Source organism: Scyliorhinus torazame, chromosome 4 (assembly GCF_047496885.1).
Source record: "Scyliorhinus torazame isolate Kashiwa2021f chromosome 4, sScyTor2.1, whole genome shotgun sequence".
NCBI lineage: Eukaryota > Metazoa > Chordata > Chondrichthyes > Carcharhiniformes > Scyliorhinidae > Scyliorhinus > Scyliorhinus torazame.
The window spans coordinates 36,737,017-36,752,624 of NC_092710.1; the positions used below are offsets into that span (position 1 = coordinate 36,737,017).

A 15,608-nucleotide genomic window follows, 5' to 3' on the forward strand; every position below is an offset into this window, starting at 1 on the left:
TGTACTGGTATCCAACGGGTTCCTGGCAGACTTCTACAAACAATTTGCACCAGTTCTGGCACCATACCTAAGGGACATGTCCGCTGACTGACTGGCAAGGGACACTCTGCTCCCCACGCTAGCGCAGGCCACAATCTCACTGATACCCAAAAAAGATTAAGACCCGACGTAATGTCGATTATGCAGACCCATTTCAATGCTGAATGTGGACGTGAAAATACTCGAAAAGCTCCGGGCCAGAAGGCTGGAATGCTGCATAACGGAGGGGCTCGCCTCGGGCCAAACGGGCTTTGTCAAGGGTAGGCAGCTCACAGCGAATATCAGGCGGCTGCTGAACGTAATAATGACCCCCCCCCCGGGTAGAGAACACCGGAGGTGATCGTCTCCGTGGATGCAGAAAAGGCCTTCGACAGAGTCGAATGGAATTAACTCCTCGAGGTACTGGAACGGTTTGGGCTAGGAGCGGGGTTCACCGCCTGGGTGAGACTCCTGTACAATGCCACCAAAGTGAGCATTCGAACTAACACCACCAGCTCTGAATACTTCCAGCTACAGAGAGGAACAAGACAGGCTGCTCCATGTCCCTACTCTTGTTCGCGCCAGTGATCGAACCTGCGCGAGGTGAAAAGTTGGAAGGGAATCCAGAGAGGAGACAGAGAGCACAGAGTTTCACTCTCTGCAGATGACCTGCTCCTCTATGTCTCGAAGCCACAGGAGGGACTGAAGGCAATACTGCAAATCCCCAAAGAGTCTGGAACCTTTTCGGGCTACAAACCTAACCTGTGCAAAAGTGAGGCATTCCCAGTGAACCCAAATGGGGGAGAGGCAGAGCTGGAGGGGCTCTCGTTTAAAATGCCCCAGAACAGATTCCGTTACCTGGGGATTCAGATAGCCAGTGACTGGACACAGATCTACAAGTGAAACCTGACCAGCCTGGTGGTGGAAGTGAAACAGGACCTTCAAAGGTGGGGCTCACTCCCACTCTCCCTGGCGGCGGGAGTGCAGACGACCAAGATGGACGTACGGCCGAGGTTCCTCTTCCTGTTTAGATCCATACCGATTTCATTCCCAAGGCCTTCTTCCAAAATGTAGACCGCCCAATCGTGGTGTGTGTGTGTGTGCGCGCGCGCGCGTGTGCGGGGGGGGGGCGCGCATGAAGGGGGGGGGAAGAACTCGAAGATTTCCCAAACCACCACTACAAAGAAGGAAAATCAAAGGGGGCTTGGCTTTGCCAAACTTACAATACTACCACTTGGCTGCAACGGGGATGGGTACAAGAACCCGGCACAGAATGGGTGCAGGTGGACGGGGCTTCCTGTACCGGAGCTACCCTCTGCGCCCTGGCTCCAGCATCACTCCCATCCCCGTCATCGAGATACACAACGAGCCCAGTGATATTGGCCACGCCGAGAACGTGGACCCAAGTGAGACAACATTTCGGCCTAACGAACAGCCATGCTAGATACCACATTCAAAAGATTCAGGCTGGTTGGCGGCACACTGACGGTCGGGGACTTCTACGTTGGGTACAGACTAGTTACACTGGACGAACGAACGAGGAAGTGGAAACTAGCAAAAGGACAGGAAATGAGACATCTCCAAATAAAATAATTGCTCCACAAAGGGACAGTAGGGTTCACCGGGTCCCCAGAAACCACACAACTAGAGGATCTGACATGCACCAGCAGCAAGAAGGCAGGGATGGGGGGGGGGTGGCTATGTGGGAAAATATACGTTCAGTTACTATACAGACCTCGAACACCATTGGACGCGACCAGATTTAGAATACCCAATTCATTTTTTTCCAATTAAGGGGAAATATAGAGTGGCCAACCCACCTACCCTGCACATCTTTTGTGTTATCCGGGGAGAAACCCACGCAAACACGGGGAGAATGCGCCAACTCCACATGGAGAATGACCCAGAACCGGGATCGAACCTGGGACTGTGGCGCTGTAGTGCTAGCCCTCTGTACCACCCTCCTGCCAGGGTAATGCAAACCTGATAACCACTACACCATGGAACCAGCTGGCAGCGCTCAGACCTGTTTATATTACTGGACTTTGTGATTGTATCCCTTCGCTCCAGAAACTTTGCAAAGCGCCCGTTTGGTGGGATTTGCTCAGATGTCGACACCTTATTTTTTGTTCACGTGTTAGCGATTCCCGTAAAGTGGCGTTTAGCTGACTGTTCTGACCTTTTTTTCTTTAGCTAGGCAATTTACCGAAATAGAGGCAAAATGAAAGAGCGTTTAAATGTTACGGCGCGGAGGGTGCGAGCAAAGGGCATGTTTGGCTTTTGGAAAAAAGCATTTTTGAAGCAAGCGTATTGGACGCAGCGACGCTTGAGTCAGAATGTTGAGTAATTGTGAGTCAGGAGTAAGTTTCTCCAGCCCAACTGGGAATGATTGTCTGACTGACCAGGGAAATGCAACATTTGAACGATGAAATGTTCGCGACCAGACAGTAATGGTGGCTATAGGCGGCCTTGCCCAGGGCCCGCATTGCTCAGTCGGTAGAGCATCAGGCTTTTAATCTCAGGGTCCAGGGTTCAAGTCCCTGTTTAAGCGATCATTTTAAACCCCAATGATTGATGCTGACGTGAACCCAGCAAGTTAATCAACACGGCAAGAAGCCCATCGGCCCATTGTGCCTCTGCTGCCCATCAAACCCCTGTCTGTTCCAATCCCAGATTCCAACCCAAGGTCGGTCGCCTTTCCATTCCACTGGAATCAAGGTCTCGTCTAAATACTTTTGTGTAAATAATACCATCATACAAGGAGAAATCCCTGCTCATCGCTTTGTGATTGATGCCTGAAATATTTGCGTTATGCTGATTTGGTTTAAATATTTTGCTGATTTTGAGCTTTTATAGAATCATAGAATCATAGAAGTTTACAGCTTGGAAACAGGCACTTCGGCCCAACCAGTCCATGCCGCCCAGTTTTTACCATTAAGCTAGTCCCAGTTCCCCGCACTTGGCCCATAACCCTCTATACCCATCTTACCCATGTAACTATCTAAATGCGTTTTAAAAGACACAATTGTAACCGCGCTTACTACTACCTCTGGCAGCACATTGCAGACACTCACTACCCTCTGAGTGAAGAAATTGCCCCTCTGGGCCCTTCTGAATCTCCCCCCTCTCACCTTTCCCTGTGCCCTCTAGTTTTAGACTCCCCTACATTTGGGAAAAGATGTTGACCTTATCTATGCCCCTCATTATTTTATAGACCTCTATAAGATCACCCCTAAGCCTCCTACGCTCCAGGGGAAAAAGTACCAGTCCATCCAGCCTCTCCTTATGACTCAAACCATCAAGTTCCGGTAACATCCTAGTAAATCTTTTCTGCACTCTTTCTAGTTTAATAATATCCTTCCTATAATAGGGTGACTAGAACTGCACACAGTATTCCAAGTGTGGCCGTACCAATGTCTTGTACAACTTCAACAAGACGTCCCAACCCCTGTATTCAATGTTCTGACCAATGAAACCAAGCATGCCGACTGCCTTCTTCACCACCCTGTCCACCTGCGACTCCATCTTCAAGGAGCTATGAACCTGTACTCCTAGGTCTCTTTGTTCTATAACTCTCCCCAACGCCATACCATTAACTGAGTAGGTGCTGGCCTGATTCGATCTGCCTAAATGCATCACCTCACATTTATCTAAATTAAACTCCATCTACCATTCGTCGGCCCACTGGCCTAATTGATCAAGATCCCGTTGCAATCCTAGATAACCTTCTTCACTATCCACTGTGCCACCGATCTTGGTGTCAACTGCAAACTTACTAACCATGGCTCGTAAATTCTCATCCAAATCATTAATATAAATCACAAATAACAGTGGACCCAGCACCGATCCCTGAGGCACACCACTGGTCACAGGCCTCCAGTTTGAAAAACAATCCTCTACAACCACCCTATGACTTCTGTCGTCCAGCCAATTTTGAATCCAATTGGCAACCTCACCCTGGATCCCGTGAGCTTTAACCTTCTGCAACAACCTACCATGCGGTAACTTGTCAAAGGCTTTGCTAAAGTCCATGTAGACAACGTCTACTGCACTGCCCTCATCTACCTTCTTGGTCACCCCCTCAATAAACTCAATCAAATTTGTGAGACATGATTTTCCACGCACAAAGCCATGTTGACTGCCCCGAATCAGTCCTTGCCTCTCTAAATGCTTGTAGATCCTGTCTCTCAGAATACCTTCTAGCAACTAACCTACTACAGACGTTAGGCTCACCTGTCTGTAGTTCCCAGGCTTTTCCCTGCTGCCCTTTTTAAACAAGGGCACAACATTCGCCACTCTCCAATCTTCAGGCACCTCACATGTGGCTGCTGATGATTCAAATATCTCTGTTAGGGGACCCGCAATTTCCTCCCTAGCCTCCCTCAACATCCTGGTATACATTTCATCATGTCCCGGGGATTTATCTACCTTGATGCGTTTTAAGACTTCCAGCACCTCCTCCTCTGTAATATGCACACTTTTCAAGACATCACTATTTATTTCCCTTAGTTTCCTAACACCCATGCCTTTCTCCACCGTGAATACCGATGAGAAATAGTCATTCAGGATCTCACCCAACTCTTGTGGCTCTGCACATAGATGTCCTTGTTGATCCTTAAGAGGCCCTACTCTGTCCCTAGTTCTCTTTTTCCCTTTATGTATCTGTAGAAGCTCTTTGGATTCTCCTTTGCATTATTTGCCAAAGCAATTTCATGTCCCCTTTTTGCCCTCCTGATTTCCCTCTTAACTCTATTTCGACAATCTCTATATTCTTCAAGGGATCCACTTGATCCAAGTTGTTTATGTACGTCATATGACTCCTTCTTTTTTTTGAACAGAGTCTCAATATCTCGAGTCATCCAGGGTTCCCTACTTCTACCAGCCTTGCCCGTCACTCTAAAGGGAATGTGCTTTCCCTGAACCCTCGTTAACACATCTTTAAAAGCCTCCCATTTACCAGCCGTCCCTTTGCCTGCCAAAAGTTTCCCCCAATCTACCTCTGAAAGTTCCTGTCTGATACCATCAACATTTGCCTTTCCCAAATTAAGAATTTTAACTCTTGGGCCAGACCTATCATTCTCCATAGCTATCTTAAAACTAATGGAGTTATGGTCACTTGTCCCAAAGTGATCCCTCACTAACACTTCTGTCACTTGCCCTTCCTTATTTCCCAAGACGAGGTCAAGTTTTGCCCCCTCTCTAGTCGGTCCATCCACATACTGAATGAGAAATTCCTCCTGAATACACTCAACAAATTTCCCTCCAGCCAAGCCCCTAATGCTATGGCTGTCCCAGTCAATGTTGGGAAAGTTAAAGTCCCCTACTATTACCACCCTATTATTCTTGCAGTATCTGTAATCTCCTTACATATTTGCTCCTCAATTTCCCGCTGACTATTTGGGGGTCTGTAGTACAATCCTATCAAGGTGATCGCTCCCTTCTTATTTTTCAGTTCCACCCACATAGACTCAGTTGGCGAACACTCGGATATATCCCCTTTAAGTACTGCCGTGATGTTTTCCCAAATCAAAAACGCCACTCCCCCTCCTCTCTTACCTCCTGTTCTATCCTTGCTATAGCATCTGTACCCCGGAACATTGAGCTGCCAGTCCTGCCCCTCCTTTACCCATGTTTCAGTAATAATATCCCAGTCCCATGTGCTCATCCATGCCCTGAGTTCATCCGCTTCGCCCGTCAGGCCCTTTGCATTGAAATAAATGCAGTTTAATGTAGACTTTCCTTGCTCTCTGCCATGCTTTCCCTGGTCATGCTTTACACACTCTCCCTTCCTGCCTTTTGTTTCCATCCCCACTGACTTCCTACGTCGGTTCCCATCCCCCTGGCACATTAGTTTAAACCCTCCCCAACTGCACTAGCAAACACACCCCCGAGAACATTGGTTCCGGTCCCACCCAGATGCAGACCGTCCGATTTGTACAGGTCCCACCTCCCCCAGAACCGGTCCCAATGTCCCAGGAATTTGAAACCCTCCCTCTTGCACCATCTCTCAAGCCACATATTCATCCTAGCTATCCTGCCATTCCTACTCTGACTATCACGTGGCACTGGTAGCAATCCTGAGATTACTACCTTTGAGGTTCTACTTTTTAGTTTAACTCCTAACTCCCTAAATTCAGCTTGTCGGACCTCATCCCGTTTTTTTACCTATATCGTTGGTGCCTATATGCACCACGACAGCTGGCTGTTAGGCAAGTTGAATCTGAATTCCGACATGATCAGAATTCGAATTTCATCCAGTCCCAATAAACGAGGCGACTTTGATCTGTCCGTTGCTGCTGTTCCGTTAAACCTCATTGTTATGTTCCAATAAATTCCATCACATTTATATTTCAATACATTTCACTTTGTTTTCTGAATTCATTGAGAAACCTGGCAGGCAATGAGACGTTCTGTAATGGTAGTAGGTACCGACTTTGTATTGAAGTGTAACTGCAGTATTCTGTTAATTGACAAAACAAGTATTGTCAGCGCCGATTGATAACTCCGCCGCCGTCTGCAGATTCCCCTCCAAGGAACACGCGCCATATTCACTTGGAACCATATCCCCACTCACTCACTCTTGTTGGGTGCTAATCATGGAGCTTCCTTCTGTCATAATATACATCAGTATATCATGGTGCAGATACACACACACTGATGGACACACAGCGGGACCAATCAACACACACAACACCGCAGCCAATCACCAGTTAGAGCACACGCACTATAAAGATAGGGGGCATCAGAGTTCCGGCACTTTCGAGCTGCAACCTCCCAGTTGGACAGTGCTCACAGCCTGCAGCACAGACCTTCCCCGTGTGCTGAGTGCATAGACTGGTTAGGACAAGGCATAGGTCTTTAGTTCAATCTAATATCGTGTTCACCCACAGTGAAAGTATGTTAAACAGTTTCTTACTTCATAAAATAGTGTTGCACTATTTTAAGTGTTGGCGGCCTGTATGTGTTCCACGGATCCAGAGCGTCCAACACACCACCTTCCTAACAGCTTTATGTGTGCACCTACACCACATGGACTGCAGAGTTTCAGAAACCATCACCACAACCAGTTTCACGGGAATTGAATGAGAGCTTAGATTATGGAGCGCTTGTTTATTGGTTATTGTCGTTTGACATTGTGGATTATGGAGGTTTGATGGATTTAAAGAACTCACTACTATAATGCCAAGAATATCTTTTGTCAATGTTCTAATATAAAGTAATTGGTTACAGAATGGCTGACGGTGTGGCGAGTGGCACCTTTTGCCAACGTTGTTTTTCAAATGCAGGCTCTTGTGCCTTTAAGAAAGGCGGTGTGTGAGAGAACTGCGATTGTGCCCGCACAGAACCAACCATAGAACGTGAGTGAGACATTGGCTCCTGTTGGCGACTGGAAAACGGTCGGGGGGGAAAGTTGGGGCAGGGGCAGGATGCAAAGGGGAATTTGAGATGGGAAAGGATCACGAGATAAAGGGCAATAGTTGGAACATTTCGAAAAATACTAGTTGGTTATCAAGTAGCGAACTTCTAATGGTTAAGGAAGTTAATATTTAGTAACTGACAGGTAATAATCATGATGCAGGCTTATTAAATAGTGTTTGTGAGGAGAACGATTTCCATCAGCACGTTGGCTTTGGGAACGCACGGACACGGGAAGCTAGTTGCATTCTGTCTGTGCACATTCAGGACCCTGATCTTCCTGTTGCTTGCCATTTTAACACAAGACTCTGCTCCCATGCCCACCTGTCTGTTCTTGGCCTGCTGCAATGTTCCAGTGAAGCTCAACGCAAACTGGAGGAACAACATCTCATCTTCCGGTGAGGCACGCCACAGCCTTGCGGTCAGAACATCGAATTCAACAACTTATGGTGATCAGCCCCACCTCAACCCATTTGTTTCCATTTCATTTTAACTGCCTTTTACCATTTTTTCTTTTTAATATACTTGTAATCCCCCCCCCCCCCCAATCTAATCCACCGTTCCTTCACCTTGTCCTCTTTGCTTCCCCTTCCCCTCCCCCCACATCTACAGTTCAACCTCTGATGTTAGTTTCTCTGCTGCTTGACCTTTCACATTCTTTGTCCTCTCTGGGGACTGCCATTAGCACTCTGTCCCCTTGGTTTCTGTGGCCATTAGAACCCGGCTTCCCTGGGTTTCTCTGGCTATGACCCCTATTTCATTCTCACTCCACAGTATAAATATTTCCCACTTTCTCTGTCTGTTAGCTTTGACAAAGAGTCATCGGACTCAAAACGTTAGCTCTTTGCTCTGCCTATAGATGCTGCCAGACTTGCTGAGATTTTCCGGCATTTCCGCTTTCGTGGTTGAATTTCTGTTCACATGGAAATTCAATTGGTCACAACTTGTCCAAAAGCAGCAATGGTTCCACTGGGGCTCGAAGCCAAGACCTGCTGCGTGTAAAGCAGACGTGATAACCACTACACCATGGAACCAGCTGGCGGCAGTTGCGCTCCTTATATGACTGGAGTTTGTGATTGTTCCATCGCGCCAGAACCTTTGTAAAGCGTGTCTTTGATGGGAATTGGATCAGCAGTCAACACCTGACTTGCTGTATAACATGTTTGCCAATCTCACAAAATCTCGTTCAGCTGATTGTGCACAATCTTTTCTCTTTGAGTCAGGCAATTCGCGATAAAGACTCAAAATGAAAGAGTGTTTAAATGGCCCGGCGCGGAGGTTGTTCGGCAAAGGGGAGGTTTCGCTTTTGTGAAGAACAGTTTTGAAGCAAGCGTGCTTGAGGCAGCGAACATTGAGTCAGAATGTTGAGTCATTGAGAGTCAGGAAGTGACTGTCCCAAACCCAACTGGGAATAACCAGTCTACAGGAAAAGGGCTCGGTGGGTGGAGTATCGGAGTGAAGCATCGAAGAGCAGCACAGCTCTGAACTCGGCCTTAATCCAGAGGCGGAGCTGCTGATATGCTGTCCGGATTCAGAGAGTGGCGCAGGGCAAAGGAAGCAGCGGTTTGTTCTGGAGGAGAGGCACAGCATAAGAAGAGGAAAGAGGGGCAACAGCGGAGCGAGAGGAGCAACAGCGAAGGGGGAATGCGGTCACTACAGGCGGCGTCAATCACAGCCTGGGTAGCTCAGTCGGTAGCGCGTTTGACCTTTGGTCTGAGCGTCCAGGGTTCAAGCCCCTGTTCGGGCGGTCATTTTAGATCCTAAAGATCGATGCTGACGTGAACCCATCGAGTGAATCGACTTCAAATGAAGCCCATCGGCCCATTGTGCCTCTGCTACCCATCAAACCCCTGTCTGTTCCAATCCCAGTTTCCAGCCAAGGTCCGTCGACTTTGCATTCCACGGGTTTCAATGTTTCATCTCTTCTCTTTTGTGTGAATAATACCATCATTACAAGGAGAAATCTCTGCCCATCGCTTTCAGATTGATCCCTGCAATATTTGCGTTATGCTGATTTATTATCATTTTTTTGCTGATTTTGAGCTTTTAGGCGAGTTGAATCTGAATTCCGAGATGATCAGCAATTGAATTTCATCCAGTCCCAAGAAAGGATGCCCTTTGGATCTGTCCGTTGCTGCAGTTCAGTTAAACCTCATTGTTATGTTCCAATAAGTTCCATCACATTTATATTTAAATACATTTCACTTTGTTTTCTTAATTCAAAGCCATTCTGCATTCTGTCCCCTGGGTTTCTGTGGCCATTAGCACCCGGTTTCCCTGGGTTTCTGTGGATATAGCTCATCTTTCTTTCTCACTCCACAGTATAAATATTTCCCACTTTCTCTGTCTGTTAGCTTTGACAAAGAGTCAATGGACTCGAAACGTTAGCCCTTTGCTCTCCCTCTCGATGCTGTCAGACTTGCTGAGATTTTCCAGCATTTCCTCTTTCGTGGTTGTATTTCTGTTCACAGGGAAATTCAATTGGTGACAACTTGTCCAAAAGCAGCAATGGTTCCATTGGGCTGGAACCCAGGAACTGCGGCGTATAAGGCAGACGTGATAACCTCTACACCATGGAACCAGCTGGCGGCTACTCGTCTCCTTATATGACTGGAGTTTGTGATTGTTCCATCGCTCCGGAACCTTTGTAAAGCATCGATTTGATGGGAATGGATCATCTGTCAACACCTAACTTGCTGTATAACATGTTTGCGTGTCCCACAAAGTCGCGTTCAGCTGATTGTGCCCAATTTTTTCTCTTTGAGTCAGGCAATTCTCCAAAAAGACTCAAAATGAAAGAGCGTTCAATGAAATGAAAATGAAATGAAAATCGCTCATTGTCACAAGTAGGCTTAAATTAAGTTACTGTGAAAAGCCCCTAGTCACCACATTCCGGCCCCTGTCCGAGGAGGCCGGGACGGCGCGGAAGTTTTAGGCAAATGGGAGGTTTCGCTTTTGTAAAGAACAGATTTGAAGCATGCGTGCTGGATACAGCGAACCTTGAGTCAGAATGTTGAGTCATTGAGAGTCAGGAGGTGACTGTCCCCAACCCAACTGGGAATAACCAGTCTCCAGGAAAGGGACTCGGTGGGCGGTGTATCGGAGTGAAGCGCCGAAGGGCAGCACAGCTCAGAACTCGCCGTGAATCCAGAGGCGGAGCTGCTGATATGCTGTCCGGATTCAGAGAGTGGCGCAGGGCAAAGGAGGCAGCTGTTTGTTCTGGAGGAGAGGCACAGCATAAGAAGAGGAAAGAGGGGCAACAGCGGAGCGAGAGGAACAACAGCGAAGGGGGAATCCGGTCACTGCAAACAGCGTTAGTCGCAGCCCGGATAGCTCAGTTGATAGAACGTCAGACTTTTAATCTGAGTGTCCAGGGTTCAAACCCCTGTACAAGCGATCATTTTAGATCCCAATGATCGATGCTGACGTGAAACCATAGTGTGAATCCACTTAAAAAGAAGCCCATCGGCCCATTGTGCCTCTTTCCCCCTCAAACCCCTGTCTGTTCCAATCCCAGTTTCCAGCCAAGGTCCGTCGCCTTTGCATTCCACGGGGTTCGAGGTTTCATCTATTCTCTTTTGTGTGAATAATACCATCATTACAAGGAGAAATCTCTGCCCATCACTTTCAGATTGATCCCTGAAATATTTGCGTTATGCTGATTTATTATCATTTTTTTTTGCTGATTTTGAGCTTTTAGGCGAGTTGAATCTGAATTCCGAGATGATCAGCAATTGAATTTCATCCAGTCCCAATAAAGGATGCCCTTTGGATCTGTCCGTTGCTGCTGTTCAGTTAAACCTCATTGTTATGTTCCAATAAGTTCCATCACATTTATATTTAAATACATTTCACTTTGTTTTCTTAATTCAAAGCCATTCTGCATTCTGTCCCCTGGGTTTCTGTGGCCATTAGCACCCGGTTTCCCTGGGTTTCTGTGGATATAGCTCATCTTTCTTTCTCACTCCACAGTATAAATATTTCCCACTTTCTCTGTCTGTTAGCTTTGACAAAGAGTCAATGGACTCGAAACGTTAGCCCTTTGCTCTCCCTCTCGATGCTGTCAGACTTGCTGAGATTTTCCAGCATTTCCTCTTTCGTGGTTGTATTTCTGTTCACAGGGAAATTCAATTGGTGACAACTTGTCCAAAGGCAGCAATGGTTCCATTGGGCTGGAACCCAGGAACTGCGGCGTATAAGGCAGACGTGATAACCTCTACACCATGGAACCAGCTGGCGGCTACTCGTCTCCTTATATGACTGGAGTTTGTGATTGTTCCATCGCTCCGGAACCTTTGTAAAGCATCGATTTGATGGGAATGGATCATCTGTCAACACCTAACTTGCTGTATAACATGTTTGCGTGTCCCACAAAGTCGCGTTCAGCTGATTGTGCCCAATTTTTTCTCTTTGAGTCAGGCAATTCTCCAAAAAGACTCAAAATGAAAGAGCGTTCAATGAAATGAAAATGAAATGAAAATCGCTCATTGTCACAAGTAGGCTTAAATTAAGTTACTGTGAAAAGCCCCTAGTCACCACATTCCGGCCCCTGTCCGAGGAGGCCGGGACGGCGCGGAAGTTGTTAGGCAAATGGGAGGTTTCGCTTTTGTAAAGAACAGATTTGAAGCATGCGTGCTGGATACAGCGAACCTTGAGTCAGAATGTTGAGTCATTGAGAGTCAGGAGGTGACTGTCCCCAACCCAACTGGGAATAACCAGTCTCCAGGAAAGGGACTCGGTGGGCGGTGTATCGGAGTGAAGCGCCGAAGGGCAGCACAGCTCAGAACTCGCCGTGAATCCAGAGGCGGAGCTGCTGATATGCTGTCCGGATTCAGAGAGTGGCGCAGGGCAAAGGAGGCAGCTGTTTGTTCTGGAGGAGAGGCACAGCATAAGAAGAGGAAAGAGGGGCAACAGCGGAGCGAGAGGAACAACAGCGAAGGGGGAATCCGGTCACTGCAAACAGCGTTAGTCGCAGCCCGGATAGCTCAGTTGATAGAACGTCAGACTTTTAATCTGAGGGTCCAGGGTTCAAACCCCTGTACAAGCGATCATTTTAGATCCCAATGATCGATGCTGACGTGAAACCATAGTGTGAATCCACTTAAAAAGAAGCCCATCGGCCCATTGTGCCTCTTTCCCCCTCAAACCCCTGTCTGTTCCAATCCCAGTTTCCAGCCAAGGTCCGTCGCCTTTGCATTCCACGGGGTTCAAGGATTCATCTATTCTCTTTTGTGTGAATAATACCATCATTACAAGGAGAAATCTCTGCCCATCGCTTTAAGATTGATCCCTGAAATATTTGCGTTATGCTGAATATTCTCATTTTTTTGTTGATTTTGAGCTTTTAGGCGAGTTGAATCTGAATCCCGACATGATCAGAAAATGAATTTCATCCAGTCCCAATAAAGGATGATCTTTGGATCTGTCCGTTGCTGCTGTTCAGTTAAACCTCATTGTTATGTCCCAATGAATTCCATCACATTTATATTTAAATACATTTCACTTTTATTTCTTAATTCAAAGCCATTCTGCACTCTGTGCCCTGGGTTTCTGTGGCCATTAGCACCCGGTTTCCCTGAGTTTCTGTGGCTATGGCTCATCTTTCTTCCTCACTCCACAGTATAAATATTTCCCACTTTCTCTGTCTGTGAGCTTTGTCAAAGAGTCATCGGACTCGAAACGTTAGCTCTTTGCTCTCCCGACAGATGCTGCCAGACGTGCGAGATTTTCCAGCATTTTATCTTTCGTGGTAGTATTTCTGTTTACATGGAAATGCTATTTGTCGCAACTTGTCCAAAATGAGCAATGTGTCAACTGGACCTGCTGCCTGTAAAGCAGGCGTGATAACCACTACACCATGGATCCAGCAGGCGGCAGCTACACTCCTTATATGACTGGAGATTGTGATTGTTCCATCGCTCCGGAACCTTTGTAAAGCGTCAATTTGATGGGAATGAATAAGCTGTCAACACCTGATTTGCTGTATAACATTTTTGCGTGTCCCACAAAGTCGCGTTCAGCTGATTGTGCCCACATTTCCTTTTTGAATCAGGCAATTGTCGAAAAAGACTCAAAATGAAAGAGCATTTAATGAAATAAAAATGAAATGAAAATCGCTTATTGTCACGAGTCGGCTTCAATGAAGTTACTGTGAATAGCCCCTAGTCACCATATTCCGGCGCCTGTTCGGGGAGGCCGGTACGGCGCGGAAGTTGTTAGGCAAAGGGGAGGTTTCGCTTTTGTAAAGAACAGTTTTGAAGCAAGCGTGCTGGTAGCAGCGAACCTTGAGTCAGAATGTTGAGTCATTGAGAGTCAGGAAGTGACTGTCCCAAACCCAACTGGGAATACCCAGTCACCAGGAAAGGGAGTCGGTGGGCGGAGTATCGGAGTGAAGCGCCAAAGAGCAGCACAGCTCTGAACTCGCCCTGAATCCAGAGGCGGAGCTGTTGATATGCTGTCCGGATTCAGATAGTGGCGCAGGGCAAAGGAAGCAGCTGTTTGTTCTGGAGGAGAGGCACAGCACAAGCAGAGGAAAGAGGGGCAACAATGGAGCGAGAGGAGCAACAGCGAAGAGGGAATGCGGTTACTACAGGCGTTATGACACCTAGCCCGGATAGCTCAATCGGTAGAGCATCTGGCTTTTAATCTAAGGGTCCCGGGTTCAAGTCCCTGTTCGGGCGATCATTTTAAATCCCAATGATCGACGCTGACCTGAACTTATCGAGAGAATCCACTGGGAAAGAAGCCCATCGACCCATTTTGCCTCTGCTACCCAACAAAGAACAAAGAACAAAGAAATGTACAGCACAGGAACAGGCCCTCCAAGCCCGTACCGACCATGCTGCCCGGCTAAACTACAATCTTCTACACTTCCTGGGTCCGTATCCTTCTATTCCCATCGTATTCATATATTTGTCAAGATGCCCCTTAAATGTCCCTATCGTCCCTGCTTCCACTACCTCCTCCGGTAGCGAGTTCCAGGCACCCACTACACTCTGCGTAAAAAACCTGCCTCGTATATCTACTCTAAACCTTGCCCCTCTCACCTTAAACCTATGCCCCCTAGTAATTGACCCCTCTACCCTGGGGAAAAGCCTCTCTGACTATCCACTCTCTCTGTGCCCCTCATAATTTTAAATACCTCTATCAGGTCTCCCCTCAACCTCCTTCGATTCAGTGAGAACAAACCGAGTTTATTCAATCGCTCCTCATAGCTAATGCCCTCCATACCAGGCAACATTCTGGTAAATCTCTTCTGCACCCTCTCTAAAGCCTCCACATCCTTCTGGTAGTGTGGCGACCAGAATTGAACACTTTACTCCAAGTGTGGCCTAACTAAGGTTCTATACAGCTGCCACATGACTTGCCAATTCTTATACTCAATGCCCCGGCCAATGAAGGTAAGCATACCGTATGCCTTCTTGACTACCTTCTCCACCTGTGTTGCCCCTTTCAATGACCTGTGGACCTGTACTCCTAGATCTCTTTGACTTTCAATACTCTTGAGGGTTCTACCATTCACTGTATATTCCCTACCTGCATTAGACCTTCCAAAATGCATTACCTCACATTTGTCCGGATTAAACTCCATCTGTCATCTCTCCGCCCAAGTCTCCAGACAATCTAAATCCTGCTGTATCCTCCGACAGTCCTCATCGCTATCCGCAATTCCACTAACCTTTGTGTCGTCTGCAAACTTACTAATCAGACCAGTTACATTTTCCTCCAAATCATTTATATACACTACAAAGAGCAAAGGTCCCAGCACTGATCCCTGTGGAACACCACTGGTCACAGCCCTCCAATTAGAAAAGCATCCCTCCATTGCTACTCTCTGCCTTCTATGGCCTAGCCAGTTCTGTATCCACCTTGCCAGCTCACCCCTGATCCCGTGTGACTTCACCTTTTGTACTAGTACACCATGAGGGACCTTGTCAAAGGCCTTACTGAAGTCCATATAGATAACATCTACTGCCCTACCTGCATCAATCATCTTAGTGACCTCCTCGAAAAACTCTATCAAGTTAGTGAGACACGACCTCCCCTTCACAAAACCGTGCTGCCTCTCACTAATACGTCCATTTGCTTCCAAATGGGAGTAGATCCTGCCTCAAAGAATTCTCTCCAGTAATTTCCCTACCACTGAAGTAAGGCTCACCGGCCTGTAGTTACCG

General features: G+C 47.2%; 1 long non-coding RNA gene and 1 other non-coding gene across 2 annotated transcripts in view; both read right to left on the minus strand.

Moving 5' to 3' along the window:
* The window catches only part of LOC140411587 (uncharacterized), a 718,944-nt gene that overhangs the window by 551,663 nt on the left and 151,673 nt on the right, over positions 1-15,608 (minus strand). The gene's annotated exons all lie outside the window — the stretch shown is intronic.
* Positions 8,396-8,468, minus strand: trnav-uac (transfer RNA valine (anticodon UAC)). The gene has a single exon. It is a non-coding gene; the product is annotated as a tRNA-Val (tRNA).